Source organism: Coenobita brevimanus, chromosome 29 (genome assembly GCF_032717465.1).
Source record: "Coenobita brevimanus isolate Jiangsu-jjx chromosome 29, ASM3271746v2, whole genome shotgun sequence".
Lineage (NCBI taxonomy): Eukaryota > Metazoa > Arthropoda > Malacostraca > Decapoda > Coenobitidae > Coenobita > Coenobita brevimanus.
The window spans coordinates 18,418,034-18,442,861 of NC_136982.1; positions in this window are offsets into that span (position 1 = coordinate 18,418,034).

The window sequence follows — 24,828 nt, forward strand, 5'->3', positions numbered from 1 at the left end:
AAGCGTTATGAGGAACAAACTGAGGTGGTTTGGCCATGTGGAGAGGATGGAGGGTGAAAGACTGACGAAGAGAGTGTGTGTGAGTGAGGTGGAGGGGGGAAGAGGGAGGGGGAGGCCGAGGATGAAATGGAGGGATGGGGTGGAGAGGTATATGAGAGAGGGGGGTGTGAGTTGGGAGCAGGGCAGTGAAATGGCGGGGGACAGGGCGACTTGGAGGCGATTTGTTTGTGGCCACCCCAAACGGGATTGAGGCGTCTGGCAATAGATAGATGAAGTGAAGTTTAAAATAGTGTCAACTGCATATTGGGATTTTATATAACAACAGGTGCTGCCCTTGTTACGGAAATTTGTAAGGAGATGGTAACTGGGAAAACAAAATGGAGATATATCGGTAGAGGGTGAGATTTGTGGTTCTGTGAGGAAAAGGGCCAAAGGGGATATGGATTGAAGGAAAAAATTAACTAAGTTTAAATCGCAGATGTTGGTAAAGAATAAGGACGCACAGTCACTTCTTCACCGACGAGCATTCCCGGAAATAGCAACAGTCGCTACAGGCACAGTCGCTTGATAGCGACCGGGAGGACCCTATGCCGCCAGCCCTACCCTGCCGGTGGTGGCAATCCGAGGTACCACCTCATTTGATGGTAAGATTGCAGCAGCCGTTACTAACCCCTTAACCGCGGGGCGTCACTTTCGTGATGCTTGGGAGCAAGGGATCATACCGCGGGGTGTCACTTTTGTGATTCTGTTATTTTGAATTCACCCGGGCTTTCAAGTGTTGGCTTGTATCATCTATCAGTACTGCCAATGTCCAGCACTAGTCAGCACTCCTAATCTCATCTGTACTCCCATCCATTGTTGACAATTTAGCCATTTCTCCCCGATCTTGACTCCCCTCCCTACCCCCCCTCCATTACCCTATCCTCTCGTCTGCCCGGCCATGCTACGCTAAGTAAATCTTCCCTATGCCCAATTCTTATACCAAATAATACATACAAAAAAGAAAAAAGGTAAGTGATAGTGCCATACACCTGGAATTGGCTAATTATCACTTGACAACACCTCACGTGCACTCGTTTGGTAATTTTTGCTGTTTATTTCCCCTTGAAATATGCTGTATAATCTATATTTGTAATAAATATAAGGAGGGAAGGGAGAAGTCTAAGTGATATTTACATTCACCTGGAACTACCTAATTTATAATGTATTGTCTAGATTTCCTGCCAATCATTTCACTGCTATATATTAGCTGCTGTCAAGAGGCTGACGTTGGCAGTCATGCATTTCCCTAAGTAGGCCACCACCCCGGCCCACCCTTATCAGTTCACTCTCATCTTCCAATGTGAAGGTATGTCTGTTTGCTCCTGCTGACTTCAGCCACTTTTCACCCCCATGCAAAGGGCCCTGTGACCTTTTCCCCCTACTGAACCTCGTGTGGAAAGAGGTAAAGGGCTGACAATTGATAAAAGAGTGACTACGATCTTTCTGTTGAGTAAAACAGTGCAAGTAGAATTGTAAATAATGTGTAAATAATGTGTAAACAGCAAGTGAAAGTAATGAATGTAAATATACGTGAACAGTGGAAAATAGGTTTATAAGTTACTTCAAGTGACAGTGCATAGCACAGTGTAAATAAAATAGAAATGTAAATAACGTAAATAAAATAGAGAACGTAAATAGAAATGTAAATGAGTAGTATTATAAGAATACGAGTATATACCGTAGGAGTAATGAAAGTGAAGGTTTCACTCTAGCATGTATGAATACTATGAGTTATGAGAGAGTGAAGGTGAAAGTGACATTTACTCTCATTGCTAGTATACAGGACGAGAAAGTGAATGCTATGTATTTTACAGAAAGAAATTGAATCCCTACAATGACAAATAAACTAATACTACTGAAGGAAACTTGTGGATAAAGACTGTAGATATATATAAGTGTTATATAGTAATTGAAATATAAAGTGTGAGGGGTTTTATGAATAATAAATGACAGAATACCAACAGCGAACTAGCGCAAGTGGGAAGGTCATACGCGCTCGTAATTTTCATTGCTTTCACAGTGGGTTTTTTTTTGGAGTATGGATCCCAAACTACTTGATAATCATAGAGTAGTGTTTATAGTGTTAATATCTGGCTGTGGTAATCATATTACGGGTTGTCGGGAAGTGTAAAGTGAAGACTTCGTTACCCAAATTCAGAGGTCTCCACAAGTCCTACGGTAATCGACGAAGGCTCAACAAACATCCCAGGAGAAAGCCGAAGGTATGTGCCATAAGCAAATGTAATTTTAATATTCTAGGACTAATAACTGATTTTTGGCAAATATTTTTTGAGAGTCTGTCGGAGCCCGAATAACCCTTCTGGACACGCAAAACATTGGGAAACATGCCCGCGGTGTAAGGGCTAAAGACGTGAATAGAAGGTGTGATATGTTATGCGCATGTAGTGTGGTGTAGACAGTTGAAGGTAGAGGTATTATAAGAGCATGCTGGCCTACTCTCTGTGTAAATGAATGCACTGAAAATGTTCAGCAAAGGAAGATGGTCAGGATCAAGTCCTGAGGGATGGTGAAACGGAAGCTCCAGCTCTCCCTATCACTAGCTTGCCATCAACCTCGGGAGTACTGCCCTGTTCGCCAAAGTCCCGAAAGGAGGATGACCAGGAGTTTGAAAGGTAGGTGAGAAGATCGCCAGTGGAGCACCCCTGACGGAACCCATACTGACGATCAGAAAGAAGGTTGTGATAGGAAAGACGCTTTAAAATTTTTCTGTTAAGAATTAACTTGAAACCTTTTGAGACACAGAATGTTCAAGCAACTGGACGACAGTTAGAGGGTTGGGAATGGTCACCCTTCTTTGGGACTGGCTGAATGAGAGCAAACTTCCAGCAAGAAGGAAAAGTACAATTTGACAGACAAAGGCGAAAGAGCTTACCTAGGTAAGGTGTATGCACAGAAGTACAGTTCTTGAGGACAACAGGAGAGACTCCATCAGGCCCATATGCCTTGTTAGTATTAAGGCCAGTGATGGCAGAAAATACATCAGCTGAAGAAATTATAATGTCAGGCACGAGGAAGTCAGAGGTGGGGAAGTAATGGAGGAACAGCACCTGAATCGGCTAAGGTGGAATTGGAGGAGAAAGTCTGAGCGAAGAGATCTGTGTATGTTTGTGGCAGATCTCATAGTTGAGCTAAAATGGTTTGTTGGTATTGTCGGCGTTCTGGTCACAGCAGTTCATTGTTCTAAGTCACTTGTAGATAAATTCGGTCACAGGTGTGACAGTAGATCATCCTTATAGCTGCCCGGTAGCCTGCACAATAGCAGTTCAGCCTCAGGGTCATACTGCAGTATGTACTGCACTTACCACGAGTCCTTATGGAGGTTTCCACCAGAACCAACAAAACCCTACATAGTGGCACTAAATAAGTCAGACCCACCTAACAATGAGCTCCCCATACACCAGATTGGTCCCCTTCCCTACTTAGGTGTGGTAGTATTAGGTAATAGTGAAGGGACTCTTACATATTTTTTATGGCTTCTGGGTCTGATGTGAACTTACTGTCTGATTCTTTCCTTGAAAATATGAAGAAAACACAAGACGTGTTTGGATACTTGAGCCACCTGAAGTTTGACTTTGTTTTTGACAAACAGAATTTTATACGGAGGGCAAGGCAACCCTTGACAAGAAACTTGATTAAGTAGGTCCATTCACTGCTGAGTTCTGTCACAAATTAACTTGAGTATCATCCAGATGTTTTGATTGGTATTGACACTGCGACTGAACACTCTATTGATCCTTTATTTTGTACGCATGGAAGAAGCAATCAACGCCCAGAAGACTGCAAGATCGTTCACTCAAAAAACAAATAATAAATAAAAATAACATCATGGAGCCTGATTCAAGATCTCTTCATTTCGAGATGCCTGGACATATTGCGTTTAAAAAATTGAACGTCATAGGCAGTATGGAATCCGGAGAATATCTATCTATCTATGTCTATCTATCTATCTATATGAATATCTATCTGTCTATCTGTCTATCTATCTATCTATCATTCATTCATTCATCATCTAATCTTGTGTTGCCCCATGAGGAGCATAGGAGCCCGGAGCTAGGCAAGTTGGTCATGACATTTAATGCGAGTGACCAGTTTCATTCATCCCTGAATGGCATTATGTGAACAATAAACCCCAACCATCCCTTGGATATAAACCTACACAGGCTCAATCCGACTGGAGCGCCTTAAGTACCTACTAAACAACCAGGCATCATAATTTGGGTATACGGTTACCACCCAGCGTAATAAATGGTTTCCTGGTGTACAAGAAACCATTTGGCTTGTCATTCAGTGTAGAGTCACCCATAGGCAAAATGAAAGACAGAAGAGGATGGAAGGAAGAGAGGAAAAGGCAGATACCCGAGAGCAGCATTACATTGAGTGAGTGGATGGTGAGCACCCCCACCTACCCTCAGTATATATATATATATATATATATATATATATATATATATATAACTCTGTATAGTGTAGTACTGAAGAAGCGTAGGCAAGATCTATATATATGGCGTTTTTTCTATCAACTAAAAGATTGTTTAGTTGTAAAAGCTGAGCTGTATAAAGTTGCTAAATGTCATTCAGCCCCTCATCTCAGAGTTATCGCCCTCTTAATACCTCCATCTACTGCCTTCTATCTTATTGTATGCAGTATTTAACTTCTTTATTTAGACTACTGTGAGAAGAATGACCGCAAATAATATGATCTTTAAAAAACGTCAGAATTATTGTTTGTGGGAAGTTCGTGCTTATATCAACGTGTATACACACTTACGTATATGAAACCACACAGCCACCACACTTAAACACCACGAGTACAGAGTATACCTCACTCTTAGGTAAGTGCTTTCGTCCTATTTCTTTCCGTCTCTTCTTTCCTACTCAACCATTTATTACTCTGAACCTTTAATGGTTGCCAGCAAGACTTTTGTCAGTGGTAGGTTGTGGTGACCATCATCCATTCACCTGATGTAGTGCAGCCTACGTCTTCCTTAACCTTTATTATTCTTTTTCTGTGTTTGCCCCCTTCTCTTCATATTTCTTCCATCTTTCCAGTCACTTTTGCTTACTCCTCTTCCTTTTCCGGGGGCTTTACACAGAGTGACAAGCCAAATGGTTTCCTGTAAGCAAGGAAACTACTTACAGCATTGAGTGGTAACCATATAACCAACTCATACGTGTTCCCTACGTGTCAACATGTGGGTTGGTGGAGGGTTAGTGCCCCTCCCCTAAAGCAACTAACTCAAAGTCAAAGGCCATCCCTAACGGGATTGTGGCATCTGGTTGTACATAGAGATAGACAGACTCTTTATTAAGCTGCAAAATTGTATCACGGTAACAACACTCATCACTCAAAATCAGGCAAAACAGTGAACGAAATCTTTCATAAATGACATTTTCATGTTTCTTCTTTCCTTATCCGATATCCCGATATCAACAGATATGAGAATCAGTTTGGTATCGGAAGAAATGCAAATATCGGCGACATATCGGTTCGACGAATCCTATCGGTTACAGCACTAGTAGTGACCACTGAAATAATGATTTGATACCCACTTTTGGTAGTATTAGGTTAAAAAATTGTACCCAGTATGGACAACCCACACCTTGTCCATTCACAGGCAGATTTGGTAACAGCCTACATTAACTCATGCTTCACAGCTGCCAACAGAGGTTAAAATAGAGAATGTTGTTACAGTAACACATCGAGCTTCCTCTAACAGTGAGACCATGGTTGACTCATCCATGTCTAGAATGACTACCTCAAAGAGTCTGCAGCAATGTAGATAGCAGTCACTAAACATTGTATGGTTTTGTTGTCGCATGAATTCACAAAAGCCTGTTGTCTTGTAGGTGCAAAAGCAATGGATGCACTGACCTTACCTGAGACGTGTTGTGTTATATACTGGAAATCTAATGAGTCAGCCTTGTGTTGGTGCTGCAGTACAGTTTGAGTTATCTTCACCCACTACGTGTTACCAATACCCCACTAAAGCTTAGCAGTAGTACAAAGATTAATGGTTTTCCATACACTGCATCTGTGTATTCTGAAAATATTCTGCTCTCTCACGACGACGTGTTCCATTGCCATTGTCCCGTCTGGCCTCTTACACTCGTGTTCATCAGTTGCACAGTCTTCTTCTTGCGTTCATTTTTAGTGCCCTGCCTATCACAGCTGCTCCCTGCAAGAATGCCCTAGTGCATAATCTTTCAATGAAGACTTTATCTTCTGCATGTTCCTTCAAAACTGCTCCAGATATACAGAACCCATTTTCCACACTAACTTGAACCATGCGCACTATTTTTATTTTCGTGATGTGTGTTAGTCTTACCGGTCCAAACGTCCATCAAGTCAATCGAAACTTCTGGTTTTTCAATTGCTCCAGACAATTGTTCCATAAAGTCAGGTTCTCTTTCTACATGCCCAACACGCTAACAATATGCCTTTCATTCTCTTCATTTCGGTATCCCTGTGTCCTAATATCTCTTTCGCGTTCCCCATTGATGATGTAATTATTACCTATTCTCAGTTGGACATGATTAGTTGTCTAAATGGGTCTAACTTCAGGAATATTCAGATGTCTCAATTTCATCATTTTTTTTTTTTTTAACAACCATTTTGTGTACTCTCTTACAGTTTTCACCCATGTAGGATTCTTGATCGTAAGAGTCGTAGTTCAGTGCTATGTCAGATGCAGGGAAAAAAAAAAGACTTCATGAAATTAGGATTGCTACAAAGCTTTAGCTAGGCCAAGAAACACTGAAATTTGGTAAATTACGAAAGAATGTGAAGAATACGCAGCCTAATCTGGAACTGAGGTGATATTCAGTGGGAACATGACGGCAACTGTCCCACTACAACCCACAACCCAACCTTCACCGTCAGTGCCGAGACCCCCACCAACATCACGACCATCACCACCACCTCTAAATGTGCATAACTGTTTAGCTGGACATAATATATAAAACTACTTGAGCTGTTCCTTTCTGTGGACAGTCACTTGCAGTTAATGAAATTGTGCATTCCACGTTCCAGGTAAACCTAGAAAGCTTTGCTTACATTCTCTGAAAAGTTGGAAAAGACCAATCACATTCTGAACATTTTGTGTTCCTTGCTATCAAGATATTATGAGGTCTTAGCTCTTTACAAAGACATGGAGGATCGTACAATATATTGGAGGTTTATTAGTTATCACCGTAATGTATAAAAAATGAATCACCCTTACTCTCGTATATTCATATTTGCTTTTGTATAATCACTGTTTATTGTCACACACCTGGTAGTTATTAGCTCTTCCATTATATTAGGAACATTTAATTGCTTTCCTCCTTCTGTATGCGCAATGTATTGCTTTTATTCTCTTATACTGAATTCCACTCGGACACCTCTCAATATCAGATTCACTTACCTTTTATTTTTAACTTTAGTAATTCCTTATTGACTTGTTATTCTTTTCTTGTTAGTATCGTGGCAACCAACTAATCATGTCGTTATATCATCATCCTATTGTCCACTTATGTTATACATATGCTTGAATTTAATCAGTATTTGATATTTTCTTTTTCCAACTCATGTAGGGAGACACTTCGTCCACCAGGGGGAGGTTGTAATGTATATCAATCAATCAATCAATCATTTCCTGTGGCACCCCACGGGATGCATAGGGCCTCGATGAACTCTCTCCCCCAATATTTGTCTCTTGCCATCTCCTTCAGGTCCCACCAACACTCCTCTCCTGCTTCTCTTTTCATTGTCCTCAACCAGGTTTCCCTCTGCCTACCTCTACCTCTTCTTCCTCTGGCAGTCCACTCTGGCACATCCTGTATTAAACTGCCTCAGTGTATAGCCAGCTGTATGATGTAGGAATGCACTGTATATCGTTAGGAAGTCTCATGTGCCTAGCTCAGTTTTCTGTCTGACTCAATTTCCTTTTCTTCTAACCCTGAGGCAGTAGCAGGCAAGACTTCATATGAGGCTCAGACCTTTATAATTCAGCTCAGCTAATTAAGATAACTGAGTCTCAGTCTTCATCTGCACCTTTCCATCTGTCGGCTTCTGATACATAAAATTCATCTTTAGGTAGATTTATTAGTATGGATATATTGTGTATGTTATAGGACAATAATCCACAAAACTACTGAATATTACAACAAATTTCGTCTTGTTACAAAAGTTATTAGGAACAAGGAATGTGTATGAGGTCTTACCAGAAAGAAACCAGCTAGCACATCAACTAGATGGCGTAGCCTGATCGTGATGGGAACACTGTGTAGCTGACTTTGAGCTTCAGTCTAACACTATAGTAGGACTCGCGCACGTTTGCGGCTGTGGTGTGGCTCGCAACTGTGTACAATGGTGCCATGTTTCCCCAACTTGCGATGTGAAACGGAAGCTATTTATGTACAAGGCATCACAAATTCGATAAATTCAGATGAATAAAACTTACACTTGTGTATTTTGATGGATGAATCAACAGTAATCTTATTATGCATAAAATATTTATACAGTAACACAGAAACATGGCATACATATTGTACAGTGTTGCTAAAAGAAATTGTAGTCACTTTTAATGGTTTTTAGCGTAGTTTTAGGGTGGGTAATAATATCACAGTTATGGATATAAGATAATGAGCCTGAAAAAAGAAGAAATATGCCAATATCCAAAGTAAAAGAAATAATTCATGTAATTCTTCTGAGTGGCAACACTTACCAGTCTGGCCTACGGTAAAGTACCTTCGTATACCCAACCATAGCTTGTACAGGTGTTGCTAGGGAAAAATGCTCACATTTACCGGCTTTTACCATAATTTTAAGGACGAGGAATAATCACATTTATAATCATAAGCTAATATGTAGGACAAAATAGTAGGCATATGCCAATACCGAAGTAAAAAAAAAAAAATTATTCACTCGCGAGCGGCAACACTTCCACACCCAGTCGGCGAGAGAGAGAGAGAGAGAGAGAGAGAGAGAGAGAGAGAGGCAGGAGAGGGGCATGCATTGAATGCATTGTCGGCATCACTAAATATAACAAAACCAAATTAACAAATGAAAGCACAATTATAAATAACTTATAAAAGGATCAAAAGTACTCAGGGTGGCTCACATTTCCCGCCAGGAGAGAGAGAGAGAGAGAGAGAGAGAGATAACGGTATAGAAAACGTGGCAACACTGTACACAGGTGCGGGCTACACCACAGCCGCAAACGTAGGCGAGTCCTACTATAGGTGCACCATGCCACGCATTAAGTCATCGAAGTACACGCACTTGAGTGAAGTTGTGTTTAGTACACTTGGCAAATTTTCTTTTATTCCTTCTATCATCTGAAATCAGCGACCTTTCAAGGTGGATAATAAAAAAATTTAAAAAAGTCGGGCGGGGGGGGGGGGGGAAACCAGAGAGTAGGGCGGCTGGGGGACATTAGTCATCTCGTGCCTCGCCAAAAAGTCACGGATAAGGAGCGACGTGTCAGCAGGGGCTTTGTCGAGGTTCAGTTTCCAGGTTTTGTTTGTCGATGGCTGAGGCCCCTTCCTATGCACCGCCTCCTTCAAACACTTCAGGACGTCCAAGTGAAACTCTTTATTGACTGTCTGACCACGTGGGAAAAAATTCATGATGAACAACCCCATTCCAATAAAATGAGACGATGAAAATCGCCCTCATGTTTGAACAACTTTTTTTTTTTTTTTTTTTTTTTTTTTTACGGTGATGTTTCAACCCACAGCCATGACTGTCATTTTGTTTCGACTTCGTATACCCACGTTTCATTATTATGACATTTTTCAGAGACCTTTCAACAGCATTCGCACAATCTAACAACTCCAGACCGACTGTGACACAGATCTCCTTTTGCTCATCTGTCAGCAGATGCGGCACTAATTTTGTGGCAGCACGATACATCATCAGTTTTTCGGTTAAAATCATGTGGCATGAACTCTTACAGATGCCTACTTCATCGGAAACTTCACAGACAGCCAGGCGAAGATTTTTAATGAATCACAGCATGCACTTTAACTAAAGCATACAGAATATTTAAACAATATGGTCAGAATTAAACTCAACACAAAAACAATACCTAGACAGTAGTCTTTTGTCAAATAGCAGTGGTGTACACGGAGTAACCTGATCATATGCACATATATGCAGCATATACTGGCGTTGTTCCTTCCATTCCTCCACAACTCTCCTTTCCTTCCATCATGTAATGACCGGACTGAAACTTAACAAATTTATCACACTCTCCTGACCGAGATTCGATCTCAGGCCTTCGTGCTTGATACTCGCGCACGTTACCACTGAGCCAAAGACAGGATCCCCGCTTTGCCTCTAAGCAATGCGGGCTTTTATACACCCTATTACAATCGTACCATCCATTCCCTGCTCTCATACCACCCCTTCCTTCATATCATCCCTTCCTTCATACTACCCAGTACTCTCCTTCACATCGCCTTTATCTTTCTTGATACTACCTTTTCATTTCCTTCACGCTACTCCATCCCTTCCTTCATGCCACCCCCTCTCCTTTCTTCACACAACACTCCCTTCCTTCACACCACACCTCATCATACCATACCCTCCCATCACATCATACCTTCCCTTCATGCACCCTTTCCTTCACACCACCCCGTCCTTTCTTTCTACCTATTTCCTTCCATCACACCACCATTCCTCATCCCTCATACCACGTTTTTCCTTCGTTCACATCACCCCTTCTTTCACACTTCCCTTTCCCATCGTATATACCACCACTTCCCATCCTGCATATTGCCCTTTTCTTTCCTTCACACCTTTTCCATTCATACCATCTCCACCATGAGAAGCGGATTTCCTTTATGTGGTGGTAGCAGAAATTAAACACTTATACTGAAGTAGCTAATGAAAACTTTCTAACCCCTCCACTATGAATGATCCGTCCCATAGCGAATTGAAATTGTCTATTAGAGTGTTAGCAGAGATGTTGTAAATCGCTTAGCCGCTGTGCTCATCTCCATAAACTAGGTCTATATGTCTGTGGCGCGTTATTCACCCATGTCCTCGGATACAAGGCCAGTCCATCATCCAGGCCATTGGGGTTACCTTCCCTAGGTACGGTATTACCTTGGGTGCTCACTTTGCCTACCAGCGTGCAGAGGGTGCATAGACATCCAAGTCTAGTGACGTCAGCTCTCCGCACCAGGATTCAAACCCTGGCGCTATTGGGCCGGCACCTTCATAGCAAACAAACTAACCACTCGTCCACAGCGGTGGTGACAAGGAACATTATACTCATTGCCTTCTTCACACTTGTTCATGAGTGAAATTAAGTGCATCCTGTCTGAGATTGTGAGTGATTATTACGATACAGTGAGTTGGTGAAATTTGAGAGTAGCGAAACTGATTGAATCCAGGTGTGTGTGTGTGTGTGTGTGTGTGTGTGTGTGTGTGTGTGTGTGTGTGTGTGTGTGTGTGTGTTAATGATTATATATTTTTGTGGTTATTATGTGTAGTGAAGGTGAGCGCATCCATTTGAATGAGAGTAGTCAGTACGCTAGACGGTGCTTGAAAATTATTATGTGCATTTCTTTCGCGCTGTCTAGTTATATAGAGTAGTTGAATAGCTAGGTATACCTTACGAGAATAGAGGAGTTAGTGGTGGTAGTGGTGGAAATACTACTGATGTTGGTGGCGATGGTGTAAACGATGGTGGTTGAACGTGGAGTTAGTGATGGTGGTGGTGGTGGTGGAGTTAATGATGCTAGTGGTAGATTTTGGTGTGGTGATAGTGGTAAAAGTGGTGGAGTTAGCGATGATGATGAAAGTGGAGCTAGTGGAGTTAATGATGAGACTACAAAGACCAGGACAGACGACGGGCATGTGTGTGTGTGTGTGTGTGTGTGTGTGTGTGTGTGTGTGTGTGTGTTGTCTTTGGCCTGTGTACGGTGTTTGGTTTGCTGAATCTGCATGTAGTCTAGTGTATGTGTCTTAGTGTTTTTGTGTGCAGGGGGTGGAGGTAATTGAGAGAGAGAGAGAGAGAGAGAGAGAGAGAGAGAGAGAGAGAGAGAGTAGGTAACTCTTTAATTAGCCAAACTTATCGGGATTTCGGAGCTGAACAAAGTGGTGTGGATTTTTCGCTGAATTAAATACCAGAGGATGTGCATAGTTGGGCAAGGTCAAGTATTTTGACATGGGAAAACATACTTTGTACAATGGGGCTGAGGCACACACATGTGATGGAACTGAGCCAAGAAAAGGAACAGAAAACATAGCAGAAGAGAGAAAAATGCGAGGAGAAAAGAAAAGGAAAGAAAATAATAGCGGGAAGAAATGAATCCACACACACACACACACACACACACACACACACACACACATACAAAGAGAGAGAGAGAGAGAGAGACTTGCTTACAGTATTGCACGCCTAGTATCAGTACCACGGCCGTTTGATTCCAGCCTTCGTATGAAAATCGTTTGTGATGAATCTCTATGATGATAACTTACTTCGAGAATTATTTTGGTTAGGCCACGGTAAGCCGTGCGAACAACTAATTAACGCCTTTTTTTTTCACTAATTGTTTGCTCATTCTGCACTTGTTCACACACACACACACACACACACACACACACACATATATATATATATATAGAGAGAGAGAGAGAGAGAGAGAGAGAGAGAGAGAGAGAGAGAATGAATGGTTAAAGTTGGTCGGAAAAGAATGGGTTTGCTTTGATAAATGGAGAAAGAGAGAGTGAGCTATAAAACAGAAACGAAGAGAGGAAAAACAAGGAAAAGAAGAGTGATGCAAAAGAGGAGAGCGAATCGTTTTAGGGAATTGAGTCCACAGGAGAGAGAGAGAGAGGGGGGGGGAAGGGGCGTAGGCGGCACAGACATGAGAGAAGAGGGAAATATCATCTGTCTTTGTCAGTATCACAGCAACAAAGGCAGCTGTGGTATCTTTGTCTTCCTTTCCTTCCCTTTCTGCTCTCCCTCCATTCCGTCATCTCATAACGCGCTCCCCCGTCTTCCCTTACACCATTCCTTCATCTCCCTCTCCTCCTCCTTACACGCCCCTCCTTCCCAGTCATCCTCCTTCCATGTTGTCCCTCTCGCCCTTTCTTCACACTCCTTTTTCTCATTCTTCAATTATTTCTCCCCTGACTCCTCTTTCTCTCCCCTCTAACTGCCCTCTTCTGTCTTCCCTCCATTTTCTGTATATTCTCTCTCTCTCTCTCTCTCTCTCAGTATGCTGAGTAACTATATTGGCGGACTTGGTGGATGAATGGATGGGGTGAGCAGTTGGGCAGGCAGGGTGGTGGACAGCCAGAGTGGGTGAGCAGACGGGCAGGCAGAAAATGGACAAAGTGGGTGAGTAGGCGGGCAGGCAGTGTGGACGACTGGGCGGGCAGAGTGGGTGAGTAGACGGGGAGAATGGTTGGGTAGGTGGGCAGGCAGGGTGGACGGACAGGGTGGGTGGGTAGGCTGGCGGGCAGGAGGGATTAAGGATTAGGAGGAGGATAGGTGGGTATATGAGTGAATGATAAGCATAGTGTGTGGGTGGTTTCCCGGACGGTACAATCGAAGGGATTATGAGCAAGTTTTTACATTTTATTCTTGTTTCCCCGAGACGATTATGTATGCTTCCTTTAGGAACGATTTGTGGTGATGAAGGGGTTAATTAAAGCTCTTTATATCTTAACTTCCGGCCTAAATATTCTCCCGTCACCTGAGTAAAATCATATGATAGTAACAAGAGAAGCACTCAGATAAAGTACTTGCAGAGCAGTACCGTAGTTAATATCCCTTTAAACCTGTCTAAATACAATACTGTAAGTCCGTAATATTGTACCTTAAACGGAACACTGAATCCACTGAAAACTGCCTTTCTCACTCTTCCCATATGTCCTCTTCTTCATTGCTCCTTCCTTACCTTCTCTGTCCATCTCTTCTTTCTATTCCATTCCCATCTCTTCTACTCCCCCCCATTTCCCATCCCTTCCTTTTTTCTCTTTCTTATCAGTCTCCTCTCTTCCCATTTCTTCTGTTCCCATCTCCTCCATTCCCGCCCCTTCTCCTCCTCTACTCTTTCCTTTTCTCCCCTCTTCTTTTCCCTCCCTATCCTTCATCTGCCCTTCTGTTCTTTCCCTTTTTTCTCTTGTTTTCCCGTCCTCCATCCCCTTTTCATTTCCTCCTCTTTCTCACAGTTTCATTCTTCCCGTCTCACCCACTCTTTTCACCTCCCAGTTTCTTTTTCTCAATTATTTTGTCTCATCCCTTGTCACCCTTTCAGATTTCTCCTTAATTCTCAATTTCTCGTCCGTGTTTTCTTCCCTTCACTCACCCATTCTCCCTCCATTTCTCTCTTTCTTAAAATAAAAGCTAACTTTACGTAGCAGTGATTGGAACTTATTATTAAAAGCCTTGACAGAGTTCACATAAATCCTTAATAAGGCAGTTATGGATTGTGTACCGATGCTTCATAGAAGACCGGTGAAAAGTAATAAACCAAAATGCTGGAACAGCAATATTTAGAGAAGTTTTTCAGCAAAGAAACTGGCTTATCGGAAATACAAAGCCACTAAAAATGAGGATAAAAATATTTACCATAACTTATGTTGATATGCTAAAAGAGCTAATAAAGCAAAGTAAGAAAAGTGCTTCAAGCATCAGGAATCAAATCCCAAAGAAATTTTCAGTTTTTCAGAAATAAGAAAATATTAACATCAACAAGAGGACCACTAGTATCAGCAGATGGTGAGCATACAAATGATGAAACGGAGATGGCTAAAATTCATAATACTTTCTTTACATCTGTTAATAGGCATCTAAGTGAATGGTTCACGGTGTTGGCATGCGACAAGATTGTGTGATGTCCCCATGGTTGTTCAATACATATATGGATGGGGCGATGAGAGATGTAAAAACATGAACAGTGGAGAGAGGGATGGCTTTGGTAATGAATGTTGCTGGATGGAATATCTCAAATTTGTTGTAGGCAGATGTTGCAGTACTACTTGCAAATACCGGGCAAGAACTTGCTAGACTAGTGCAGAGTTTTGCTGATGTCCGTGATCGTCGTGCCTTGAGAGTAAAAATAGAAAAGAGAAATGTGATGGTTATTGAGAGAGATGGTGAATCCCAGTGTGGTGTTACAGTGAATGGAGAGAAACTGAAACTGATGAGAGAATTCAAATACCTGGGTACAGGGTTAGAAAAGAGAGGAAAATATGCAAAAGAAGAGGAAAGTAGAGTGACACAAGGAAGGAAAGTTAATGGTGCAATGAAGGCCTTGATAAGAAATAAAGGCTTGGGTATTTCAGCTGCACGAGGCTTACATGAAGGAGTGTTTGTGTAAGCTTTAACATATGGATGTGAGACTATGATGTGGCATGAAAAAGAAGAGTCAAGAGTGAGAGCAGTGGAGATGGCACTGCTGAGGAAAGTATGTGGAGTACAGGGAGTGGATAAGATATGAAATAATGTGATTCGTGAAAGATGTGGAGTGAGGAAGTCTGTGGACACCTGAATCGAAGAGAGTGTACAGAGATGGTAAGGTCATGTGGAGAGAATGAATAACGATAGAGTGGTGAAAAAGGCATATCTGAACGAATTTGCAGGAAGGAGGAGGCAAGGTGGGCCAAGGAGAAGGTGGAGGGATATGGTGGATGAGTGTGTGAGGAAGAGAGGCTTGAAAGTCGGTGAGGCTAGGGGACTGACAAGAGATCGAGCTTGCTGGATGAATATTGTAAGGAGAAGCACATTATCAGGGATTTGGCACCCCTTTTAACGTGACAGCCTCTGGATTGACTCTATCGGATACATTTATGTGAAGCAACAGAACATGGTGAATGTTTTTGGAGTAACAGATAGATCCAGGATTCTGGTGGCTTGAATGATGAGCGAATGGAAGCATGACCCACTGGATTCGGCAAATTTGGGCTGTATGGACATGGCTACTCCTCATCCTGCCCTAGGGTGGGAATGGAGGTCCGGATGATGATGATGATGATGATATCTGTATTTCCAGTAGCAAGTCCATGCTTGAACCAAACATTCTCCTCCACACGCATAGATGAAAACAACACACTCCCAGAAATTATTACCAGTGAGAGACATGTACTACTTGCACTAAATAAACTAAGGATAAATTAAACACCAGGGCCAGATAAAATATCTCCAAGAGTCTTAAACAAGGCAAAAGACGAAATAATGAAACCTGTAGCACATATATTCAATACAGTAGCTCTCTCGGAGGTGGCATTGTACCAAGAGGTTGGAAATTAGCAATTTTTTTAAAATAACGAAGGAAGGAAAAACAAATGAATAAAAAAAATGATCCATACACCAGATTACTGGTGTCCTCTGTTCGTAAAATATCTGTAACAGTTAGACTTGAACAGCTGTGGGTTGAAATTTGGAGGGAAACAACTCTGTGGAAGCAAGTTCCAGAGAGATGCACTTCGGGGAATGAAAGAATTCTGATAGGCAGAAGTTCTGCAATATGGCTGAGTGACATTCCAGTCATGAGCGCTACCAGATGCCCGTGTAGCATGAGGGAAGGCATGGAGAGGTGGCACCATGGACGCAACTTCGTCCGAGCATTTGCCAAAAAAAAATATCTAATGTAATGCAAAGGAGGCAACATTCCTTCTTACTTGCAGGGGAGGTAGTTTGTTTGTAATGGCAGAGTTGTTAACCTGCCCCATCCCGACCACTTTTCCACCACTGACTCCCCCCAGTCCCGACCATTTTAGGAAAATTTTTTTTTGGCTCAAACCTTCGCTTTTGGTGAGAAACATCGAAAATTCATAGAGAAATCGCTCGCCTGAGGTTTAAAATACTCATTACAGGTAGGAGTACCTCCTTACCTTACTGTGTTTTCTATCAGGCTGGCACCAAAGAAAACGAGTTCTATGGGAGGATAACTATTTCACACCACTCATAAACGGTATTTATTTATTTACTTGGTACGAATTTATATGTAGTATGAGAGTATATTGGTTTTCAAGCAGTAATATAGGCATTATAAGCATTGTTTCACTCACTAATACCTGACCTTTTTTTCCCACATTACCTGATCATTTCTGACAGTTTCTTCCTCTAATGCTATGTAAAGTTTGTCCTCCACATTGTCATTGATTGGGGAATCACTCTGGCCCTGAATTTCGTACCATGGCATGACATGGCTATACTGGCCAGGTCACTGATAACAGGTGAATTGCTGAGACAATGGCATGCGGGGAGGGGGAGGAGGTCATGCTGGGTAAGGCATTGGCCCTGCCTGGCATCTTGTTGAGGAAGGTGTCATGTGTATACGTACCAAAAATGACTCGCGAAAATTGAAAATTGTGCAAATTAGGGACCTTGCAATTTTTTTGCGTTTATGTACGTCGACGGGATTGGCAGTGACAAAACGTGTGGACGTTAAAGAACGTCGACGGGATGCTGCGGGTTAATAATTCTAACAGCTTTCTTCTGAATTTTGTCTAGTTGTTTTAATGCAACCTCTCCACATCCATTCCACAAGGGTGAGCAATATTCAAGCTGAGAGTGCACATGACTTATAAATTACAGCTAACTCCTCATCAGCGAAGAAGTTACGGACTCTGTCCAATAATCCAAGTTTCTTTGAGGCGGTTTTAGCAAGTGATCTAACATGAGTCGTCCAGCTGAGGGCATTGTTAAGTGAGATGCCAAGAATTTCAATACTATTGGAGATGGGAATATTAGTAGCACTGAAGGTAATGTAGGAATCTGGCAATATCTGTCTATTAGTAAACTGTATATATTTAGTTTTACTAGCATTAAAAGAGACATGGTTGTTTTGTCCCCATTCACTGATCGTAGATAGGTCTTGATTTATGGAGATGGCTGTACTGAGTTGAGAGGTAGAGATATTAGACTTTATAAATGGGTGTCTGAGTGTGAATGAACTATGTAGTATCGAGTCATCTGCGTATGAGTGAATGGGATTGTGGGTGACAGTTAAGAGATCATTAATATGAACCAGGAACAGGGTTGGAGCCAGAACTGACCCCTGCAGCATGCTGGCGTTAATTAAATGGAAATTGGAATATACATCATCTACTGTTACTCTTATTTTCCTGTCACTAAGATATGAAGAAATCAAAGGAACAAAAGACGTTAGTCCATAGCAAGGGAGTTGGGACAGCAGGGAACGGTGCCATACTCTGTCGAAAGCTTTAGAAATATCAAAAGCTACTACATGAGTTTCTCCATGTAGATCAATTGACTGATGGATAGTATGAGTTAAGAGATTGAGTATGTCAATGGTAGATCGTTCGTGGCGAAAACCATATTGTCTATCACTAATTAAGTTGTTGGATTCAAGATGTTTAACAATGTGCTTATTATTTAAAGTTTCAAATACCTTACCAAGAGAAGATGTGACAGCTATTGGTCTGTAATCAGAGGGGTCAGAGGAACTTCCTCTCTTCGGAATTGGGTGGATATTGGCTTCTTTCCATGAGTTTGGGAATAAGTACGTATGCATACCTGAATAATTTAGCTAGAACAGAGACAAGTTCTGGGGAACACTTTTTCAAAACAATTCGTGTAATTCCATCTGGGCCTGGAGCTTTGTTGGCAGGTAAATTGTCTAGAATTGATTTAACGTATCTTGTCTGTATTTTAAGTGGGGCAATTTCGGGAGAGTCAAGTTCTAGTACTGGAACATTCTGGCTGGTATCGTCTATGGTAGAGTTTCTGGCAAATGTACTGGCAAAACTATCTGCTTTCCCATGCAGGTCATTTGTAATGTTGCCATCTGAAGATTTTAGTGGGGGAATGGAAGATGGCTTGTTAAAGTTATTTTTGAGAGAATTAAGAGTTGACCAGAATATTCAATTGTCCGATATTCAAAATGGGAGACAAATCTCTACCTAGGAGTTACTGACCAATAAGCTTGACATCAATTGTTTGCAGGTTGTTAGAAACCATAATTTGAGATAAATTGATCAAACATTTACAACAGAACAATCTCATCAAAAGACAGTCAGCCTGGATTCCAAACTAAGCATTTATGTCTTACCAATCTGCTTGATTTTTTCAGTGATATTGATAACTTGTATGACAGCACTAAATCAGTCGATGCCATTTACCTTGATTTTAAAGAAGCATTTGATAAAGTTCCACATATTTGACTTATCAAGAAACTGTATGTCTATGGTAACGGTGGCACTGTACTAAAATGGATTGAAAGCTGGCTTACGAACTGTAAACAAAGAGTTGTAATCAATGGTAAGGAATCAGACTGGAAGAATGTTACAATTGGAGTACTGCAAGGCTCAGTTTTGGGTCCTATATTGTTCTTGATTTATATAGATGACATTGATTAAGGCATGTTATGTATAATATCCAAATTGGTAATAGAGCAGCTACCCCAGAACAATGAATATTGATTTAAAGAGATCTTGATAAGCTGCTTAATTGGGCTGAAAAATCAAAAATGGCTTTTAACATTGATAAATGCAAAGTTCTAAATATTGGAAGTAAAAATGAAAAAATGTAGTTATACAATGAATCATTTTGAACTCATGAATGTAAATCATGAAAAAGGATCTAGGATTAATTGTAAAAGATGATCTGAAGCCAAGTAAACAATGCACAGAAGCTGTAAAGAAAGCTAACAAACTAGTTGGATTTATAGGTAGATCATTTGAGTTCAAATATGAAAATATAATTCTTACTCAGTACAGTTCCTTAGTGCATCCACATCTAGAGTAATGTGTGCAGTTCTGCTCACCGTATTACAGGAAAGATATAGAGAAATTAGAGAGTGCAGCGACGAGGTACAAAAAATGATATCCAGATTGAGGAACAAATCATACGAGGAGCGATTATATGGGCAGACTACGAGGGGATCTGATTCATGTATTCAAGATTATTAAAGGAACTGATAATACGGAAGTTGACAAGTACTTTGCAATTGATCATTTGAACTATACTAGAGGTAATTGGTATGAGATTATATTGGAAAGTATTTCCAGTCTAATGAAGCCAAGCATTTTTTGTTTAATAGGGTTGTTAACACTTCAAAAAAACTCTTCATGATTAAATAATAATGTAAGCTGTTTTTCTCTGTTTCAGATCATGATGAAAATACAGCAGGGAAATACTATGTATTTAATGATACTTGTAGCTTATCGACACTTGTAGTGCATAGATATGGTAGGACAGAATATAGTTTACCACTTTTCAGTCTTTCCTTTGAAAATTCCATGTCAGCTTTTCTATGCTGCACGGTGGACCTTCTCACTTTTTTCCTGCCAGCTTCGGCTGGAGGGTTTGGTGAGTTGGGGGGAAGCCTTCATGCATTACGATCCTTACCTTCAACTTGTTGAATTAGATTTCATAGTGATAGTTTTTTCTGTAACAAGCAGCCTCGAAAGGACCATTAGGTTTGTTGCTGTTTGCTTTTCTTTGTATTCCTTTGTACTCCCTTACGTCTTCTGTCACCCCTCCCCTGACAATTCCATCTCCCTCCCTTGTCCCACCCCTATCTCTTTCCCTCAGTTTCATCTGCTATCATCAAACAATTCTTGGTTTTCTATCCTTGTTTGTACTAGATTAGATATTGTCATAGTATTTTCTTTAACAAACAGCCACGAAAGGACTACTAGATCAATTGATATTTACTTTTCTTTCTAGATGGGGATGGCCATCATCCACACAATGTAGGGATGCCGTATGGTCTCTACACCGAGTGGCAAGCCTTATGGTTTCCTGTAACCGGGAAACCATTTACTACACTGGGAGGTAACCATATAACCGGGGTTTTTGCCCGGGTAAGGTGTCCCCAAGATTCCCCTATCTAAAATCACTTAATCATGGCAAATGTTTTGGAGTGTCTTGGTGGGCCAAAGACCTGCCCAGGACCCCAGCCAAATGGGCAGATTCGTATGGCCATGTGGAATGTTTGTGAGGTGTGAATGAGAAGAGCAAGAGAGTGGAAGTGATAAATGTGTTCAAGAGTGCAAGATATGCCCTGATGGCATTGTGTGAAGATGAAAGGGTGTGAAGTGGAGGAGTGGGAGGGTGTGAAATGTGTAAGATCAGGCATGAATGGGCGAGGAGGATGCAAGGAAGGAGTTGCTTTGTTGATGAAAGAGGTGTGGCAGAGTGGAATGAAAGATTACAAATATGTCAGCTCGAGATGTATGTATGTCAAGTTCAAGTTTGAGAAGGTGAAAGTGGCTGTTATTGTAGCGTATGCACCGGTGATGATAGAAGTGAAAGACAGGTTTTGGGATGAGCTGGATGAAGCAGTGGGAGAAATGCCCAAGAGCTGGAAAGTGATCGTAATGGACGATATGAATGGAAGAGTAGGCACTGGTCCTGAGGATGACATAATGGGTTGTAATGGAGTACCAGGAGAAAATGATAATGGGAAGTGACTGAAGGATATGTGTTAGGAAAGGAGGTTGTGCAATTGTAATTCGTATTTCAAACATAAAGATGCACATAGATAAACATAGTATGAAGGGAACGGGGATCGTGTTGAAAGGAGCCCGATTGATTACGTGCTCATAGAGAGGTCGATGCTGAAAATGGTTGTTGATATGAGGGCCGTGAGAGGACAATGTGGAGGTCTGTCAGATCATATGATTGTGGTATGCAAGATCTAGCTGAGAGGAGTGAGGTGGACCAGGAGAGAGAAGAGCTGTCAGGGAGGAAGACTGAAAGTCTAGATGCCGAGGATCAAAGAAATGGCAGATGAATACAGGACCAAAGTGGGGGAGGAGTTAGAATCAGTCAATTGGAATGAAATGGATCTGAACAGCCTGTGGAATGCATATAGAGACTACTTAGTTAGGAATGCTAAAGCAGTGTGTGGTGTGGCAAGAGAGACAACAAAGAAGAAAGGTAAGCCATGGTGGGATGAAGAGGTTAAGAGAGCAGTGGAGGAAAAAGAAGAAGTGGCTAGAGTGGTAACAGGACAGGTGTTCAATTGAAATAAGAATTGAATATACTGAGAGCAAGAAGCACGTAAAGAGACTAGTGAGGAGGAAAAAGAAGGAGGTAAATGATGATCTGTGAAGAATAATCAATGCAAATTACCATGAAAATAGGATATTATTCTGGAAAGAGGTGCGGAAATGTAGAAGTGACTGCAGAAAGAAATGCGAAAGTGTGAAGGATGTAAGTGGTAGATTATTAACCCATAGGGAAGGAGTAAGGACCAGATGGAAGGAGTATTTTGAAAGCCTGACGAATAGGAATAAAGAGAGCAGAGTGGTTGTAAACATGAATGGTTTTGGGTGCGTGCAGAGAAGACCTGCAGTGTCAGGAAACGTGACACTCGTACAGGCGAAGAACACTGTGCAGCAGCTGAAAAATGGGAAAGCAGCTGGGGTTGATGAGGTGTATGCAAAGATGATTAAGGCTAATGGAGAGAGCTGAATTAAGTGCTTGTTGGTGATATGTAAAAAGGCATTAATGAGTGAAACTGTGCCAGCAGAGTGGAAAAAGGCTGTGATTGTACCCCTGTACAAAAATAAAGGTGAGCAAAGTGAGTGCAAGACTTATTGTGGCATAAGTTTATTGAGTGTGGTAGGGAAGGTATATGGAAGAATTATTATAGAGAAAGTAAGGGAGATATCAGACGTCCTAGTGAGAGAAAAACAGGGTGTCATTAGGAGTGGTAGAGTTTATGTGTATCAAATATTTGCGGTAAGACAGATAGTGGAGAAGGATTGTGAGAAGGACCATAAGGTGTTTATGGAATTCATGGATCTGGAGAAAGCATATGACAAAGTAGACAGAGAAGAATTGTGGCAGATTTTGCGTATGTACGGTGTAGAATCGGTAGAGAGACGGCCTGCAGTCCTAATGGACCCAGGTTCGAATCCCGGCTGGGACAGGGAACAGTTTAAGGATTTGAATTTCATAAAAACCAGCCTTTTCTGATTTACCAGATGACCCGCCGACATGTCATAAAAGTACCCCCGCTAATACCAGTACACCAGTCCTGTATAAGACAGACCTAGCATGTATTCAGTATGGATGTTGGGTGTTAGCGCCAAAGTGGTGACATGTGGAGATGTCGGAGGACTACTGGGCCCCAAGGAGGACCACTGGGACTTGGAAATAGGCACCGAAGCCTTCGCCCAGAAGTCGGACACGCAAAAAAAAAATGATAAAGAGTTTTTATGGTGGTGGTGAATCATGTGTAAGGGCAAAAGGGCATCTATGTGAATGGTTCACGATCGGTGTGGACGTGCAACGAGGGTGTGTGATGTTCCCATGGTATATGTATGGATGGGATGATGAGAGAAGAAAAAAACATGAGCAGTGGAGAGGGGGATGGCATTGGTAATGAATGATGATGGATGGTATATCCCATATTTGTTGTATGCTGATGATGCACTACAACTTGCAAATACCGGACAAGAACTTGATAGACTAGTGCATAGTTTTGCTAATGTCTGAGTGTCGTGCCTTGAGAGTAAATATAGAAAAGAGTAAAGTGATGGTTGCTGAGAGAGAAGGTGAATCCCAGTGTGATGTTACCGTGAATGGAGAGGGACTGGAATTGGTGAGGGTGTTCAAATACCTGGGTACAGTGATAGAAATGAGAGAAAAATATACAAAAGTGGAGAATGGAGTGATACAAGGAAGAAAAGTAGCTGGTGCAGTGAAGGTCTTGATAAGAAACATGTTTGAGTGTTGCAGCTGCATGAGACTTACATGAAGGAGTGTTTGGGCCAAATTTAACATACGGATGTGAAACTATGGTGTGGCGTGAAAATGAAAAGTCAAAAGTGTGAGTAGTGGAGATGGTACTGCTGAGGAATGTATGTGGAGTACAGAGAGTGGATAAGATATGAAATAATGTGATTCGTGAAAGATGTGGAGTGAGGAAGTCAGTGGACACCAGAATCAAAGAGAGTGTACTGAGATGGTATGGTCATATGGAGAGAATGTATAACAATAGTGTGATGAAAAAAGATATATCTGAGCGAATTTGAAGGAGAAAGGAGGCGAGGTAGGCCTAGGAGAAGGTGGAAAGATATGGTGGATGAGTGTGTGAGGAGGAGCGGTATGGACGTCGGTGAGGCTAGGGAACTGACAAGAGATCGAGCTGGCTGGATGAGTGTTGTGAGAAGAAGTGCATGATCAGAGATTTGGCACCCCTTTCTAACGTGACAGCGTCCGGATTGACTGTAGTGGATACGTTTATGTGAAGCTACAGAATGTGGTGAATGTTTTTGGTGCATCTGATACAGCCAGGATTCCGGGGGCTTGAATGATGAGTGAATGGAAGTGTAACCCTTTGGATTGGGCAAACTTAGGCTATCTGGACGTGCCACTCCTAACCCTGCCCTAGGGTGGAAAAGGAGGTCCGGATGATGATGATGATGTACTCCTCCGCATTCCTTTATACCTACATACATACATCGTTATTTTTCTGTATCATCCCCCTCTCTTTCGCGTATCCCTCTTTTCACCAGTGGATTCAAGTATTCTATCTATTGCTAAGACAGCCATTAATAACCTGGTTTATTATCTCCCCAATTTTCATTTTATCGCTGCACCATTCTAAATTTTCAGTTTTCCCCTCTTAAGAAGCGTATTTCTCTCTCTCTCTCTCTCTCTCTCTCTCTCTCTCTCTCTCTGCCTTGATATCCACAACCATCAATAGGCCTCGCATCCCCCTCCCCAAGCCCTCCCTTTTCTCGTCCTCTTCTCCTCGCCCACCCCCACCCCTTCCTTCATATCCCATTTCATGCCCTCATCCTTCCTTCTGCCCCTCTCAGTAACTATCCCCACCCCT